The sequence below is a fragment of the Portunus trituberculatus genome, chromosome 48, assembly GCF_017591435.1.
Source record: "Portunus trituberculatus isolate SZX2019 chromosome 48, ASM1759143v1, whole genome shotgun sequence".
NCBI classification, from domain to species: domain Eukaryota; kingdom Metazoa; phylum Arthropoda; class Malacostraca; order Decapoda; family Portunidae; genus Portunus; species Portunus trituberculatus.
Window position 1 is genome coordinate 9570925 of NC_059302.1, and position 4656 is coordinate 9575580.

Sequence of the window (4656 nt, forward strand, 5' to 3'; positions counted from 1 at the left end):
GAGAGAGAGAGAGAGAGAGAGAGAGAGAGAGAAATGGAAATATCTTATGATTGGTTTAAACAGAACACTTAAATCTCTCTCTCTCTCTCTCTCTCTCTCTCTCTCTCTCTCTCTCTCTCTCTCTCTCTCTCTCTCTCTGTGTGTGTGTGTGTGTGTGTGTGTGTGTGTGTGTGTGTGTGTCAATCTATCTGTTTGTCTTTCCGAACCCTACCCAATATCTTTCCATCACCTTCCCATTACTTGCCTGTACCTACCCATTCCCTTACCTTACTATTCATTTTTTTAGCACACACCATTCATTCATTGTCCCACTATCACCACTTCCTTTCTTTACTTATCTATTCGTACCTAAGCTATATAATACTCGCATACCCCTCACCCTCCCCAGCCCAAACACACTCATGCAGCCTCGAGGAACTGATAACTATTACTACACCAGAAGGTACAACACGCCTGGCTGCCTCTCACGTCACAAGGTGCTCAGTTATGCTAAGAAACTCATGACTATAATGTTGAACTTCCTGACTCCCTGTGCTATCTCTCAGAAACTTATGGTAGTGGTGGTGGTGATGGTGGTGGTGGTGGTGGTGGTGGTGGTGGTGGTGGTGGTGGTGGTGGTAGTAGTAGTAGTAGTAGTAGTAGTAGTAGTGACATTTTAGTAGTATCATCAACATGACCACCACCACGACCACGACCACCACCACAATCGCCACCACCGCCATGAGGCAAAATACATTATAATCAAGCGCTCCTCTTCCTCCTCCTCCTCCTCCTCCTCCTCCTCCTCCTCCTCCTCCTCCTGCCTCCGTTTCCCGTCTTTCTGACTCATCTCCCCGCCCAGTCCTTTCCTCTCCTCCCTTTCTCCCTTTCTATTTCCCTCCTGCTCCTGCTTCCTCTCCTCCTTCTCGTCACAAACACACGTACACCATGCATCAAACACTTCCCCCAACCCCTACCAATACATCAAACACATGTCTTCCCCTCTCTCTCTCTCTCTCTCTCTCTCGACACCATACCAAATTTCCAGGGAATATCAACCGCATAAAATCCTTACGAGAGGAGGAGGAGGAATACAAAGGAACACAAAGGAAGGAGGAGATAACAACAGCCGTACTGGAGCTAACGAGACTGTCGGTGTGACTGCGGGTTCTTTGAGTTAAAGGCAACAAGACAATGGGGTCTAAGGAAGGAAAACAAGAAAACACACACGCACGCACACACACACACACACACACACACACACACACACACACACACACACACACACACACAGAGAGAGAGAGAGAGAGAGAGAGAGAGAGAGAGAGAGAGAGAGAGAGAGAGAGAGAGAGAGAGAGAGAGAGAGAGAGAGAGAGAGAGAGAGAGAGAGAGAGAGAGAGAGAGAGAGAGAGAGAGAGAGAGAGAGAGAGAGAGAGAGAGAGAGAGAGAGAGTAAAAAATGTTATTGGAAAGATTGAAAGAAATGCTACCTAAAATACTATATAAAAAAAAAAAAAAGAAAAATAGACTTAATGTAAGCGCAAAGTACGTTATTTGGGAAGTTGGTGCGAAGTGCTTGTCCAATTTGTGTTTAAGTTTCTCGTGTTACAATGGACTACATGTGCTGTGAGAGAGTCCCAAACATTTATAACCCTATTAAAGAAATAGTGTTTAGCTTCATCTGATCTGAAACACTTATACATTATCTTATAGCTGTTACTTAGAGTGGTGCTGGTTCTGTTAATAATCAAATCGTTATTTATGCTTACGTTATGAAAGGCGCGAAACATTTCAAATACCTCAATTAAATCCTCTCGCATCCGTTGCTTCTCTAGACTAAATAGATAGAGTTCCTTCCAGCGTTCCTCATATAGTTTCACAGTCGTGGGATCATTTTGGTGACTTTTTGAACTCCCTCCAGCTTGTCTATATCTTTCCTGTAATGGGGCGACCAGAACTGGATACAGTATTCAAAATGAGGTCGGACAAACGAATTAAACAATGTGAGAATTACCTCTTCTGATTTGAATTCAAAAGTCCTACCAATAAAACCAAAAAAATTATTTACTGTTTTAACTATATCCGAGCAATGTGTACTCGATTTGAGGTCTGAGGTAATTAAAACGCTTTTTTCTCATTAACCTTGAAAATCTCGGAACCGTTCATTGAGAAACTAATATGATCATTATTACTATATGAAGCTCATCTGCCATGTTCTTGTCTGACCAAGTGACTACGCGGTCGAGATCAGATTGTAATTTTCTTTTGTCCTCTGATGTGATGACATCATTCATTATTTTAGTATCATCGGCAAAGTTACATATCATACAGACGAGATCCTCATCGATATCGTCAACGAAAACAAATAGAAGAAAAGAGCCAAATACAGATCCTTGTGGTACACCACTTAAAACTTCTCGCCAGTTTAAAGATTTACCATTTAAAACAACGCGCTGCTTTCCGTCAGAGAATCAGTCTTCCAGCCCTGTAAGAAGTTTTCCATCTATACTATGTGAATTCATTTAAATAGTAGACAGCTATGGGGAACTTTGCCAAAAGCTTTTTGAAAATTTAAATACACTACATCTGCTGCCTCTATCTTGTCGTAAGGCTATCTAATCATTAATGAAGTCGAGGTTAGTTAAACAAGAACATTTTGAAAACCGTGCTGTGAGTCATGGATTAAATCATTTACTTCTAGAAAGTTCACTAAATTATGGCATATAAAAATTTTTATTAATTCGCTTATTACAGATGTGAGGGTGAAAAAGATTTGTCGTTTTTCTTATGTATTGGGGAAACTCCGATCCCTGGGAACCTTAGCGCAATTAAGTCATTTCGCGAACAGCAATGAAAGAGGTTTACAAATATGAGATTTAGTTTATTTCACGACGCGTGGTGCATTATAGTCTGAGCCGAGGTTTACTTAGTTTTCATTTTATCAGTTACTTTGTTTTGTCTTCACAAAATTCACAGATACTTGTAGGGGTTAGGTTATGATAGGGGATGTTTGGGGATTTCATGAATGTTTTCCACAATGAAAATAATAAAATAACAAAATAGTAATTTAATGTGTCAGTGATCTGAAGCTTTTCAGTGGCAAGCTTAGATCTAGATAGATCGAGTTGATGTGAGATGTTAAGATTTCTTTTTTTATTCCGCAAGTTACTCAAAAAACACTTATGGTTACATTTAGTGACGCTTGCAATATACATTTCTAAGATTTCATTACTCTGTTTAATGAGCTTCTCTGATTCGTGCCAAGGTGAAGGAGGAGGAGGAGGAGGAGGAGGAGGAGGACTAGCTGATGGTCTTCTCAATGAATTATTTATGTTCAGATATCTTCTTTTTTCATGTCTTAGTAAATCTAATACAGTGTGTGTGTGTGTGTGTGTGTGTGTGTGTGTGTGTGTGTGTGTGTGTGTGTGTGTGTGTGTGTGTGTGTGTGTGTGTGTGTGTGTGTGTGTGTGCGAAGTTATGTAACAACAAAAAAATTCAGTTCCCACTCTTACTATGCCTCTCTCTCTCTCTCTCTCTCTCTCTCTCTCTCTCTCTCTCTCTCTCTCTCTCTCTCTCTCTCTCTCTCTCTCTCTCTCTCTCTCTCTCTCTCTCTCTCTCTCTCTCTCTCTCTCTCTCTCTCTCTCTCTCTCTCTCTCTCTCTCTCATACAACATTAATAAGTCCCCCCTCACCTGATCGCTCACCTGTCGTGCTCGTGACGTGTTCGTGACGGCGAATCAATATTACCCTTAATTATGTCACCTGGAGAATCTAAGACCAGGTAAGAGAGAGAGAGAGAGAGAGAGAGAGAGAGAGAGAGAGAGAGAGAGAGAGAGAGAAAGGAAGAGGGAGAGGGAGAGGGAGCGCCGGAGCGTTGATGGGAGAGATGGAAGGAAGATACAATGGTGGGGAAATGGAGGGATAGAATGACGTGAAATACAAGAAGGGAGGGAGGAAATTAAGAAGGAAATACAGGAAGAGAATAGTACAAAGTCTGGTGTCTGGTGTCTGGTGAGTAGTAGTAGTAGTAGTAGTAGTAGTAGTGGTTCTTCGTAATGATGTTTTCCATGCCCTTGCTGGCCTAAACCCTCGGAAGGCTTATGGACCTGATGGGGTCCCTCCTATTGTTTTCAAAAACTGTGCTTCTGTGCTTGCACCTTGCCTGGCCAAACTCTTCCAACTTTGTCTATCGACTTCTACCTTTCCTTCCTGCTGGAAGTTCGCCTATATTCAGCCTGTTTCTAAAAAGGGTGACCGCTCTAACCCCTCAAACTACCGTCCTATAGCTTTAATCTCTTGCTTGTCTAAAGTTTTTTGAATCTATCCTGAATAGGAAGATTCTCAAACATCTGTCACTTCACAATCTTCTGTCTGATCGCCAGTATGGCTTCCGTCAAGGTCGCTCTATTGGTGATCTTCTGGCTTTCCTTACTGAGTCTTGGTCATCCTCTTTTAGAGATTTCGGTGAAACTTTTGCTGTTGCGTTAGACATATCAAAAGCTTTTGATAGAGTCTGGCATAAAGCTTTGATTTAAAAACTGCCCTCCTACGGCTTCTATCCTTCTCTCTGCAACTTTATCTCAAGTTTCCTTTCCGACCGCTCTATTGCTGCTGTGGTAGACGGCTACTGTTCTTCTCCTAAACCTATTAATAGTGGTGTTCCTCAGGGTTCTGTCCTG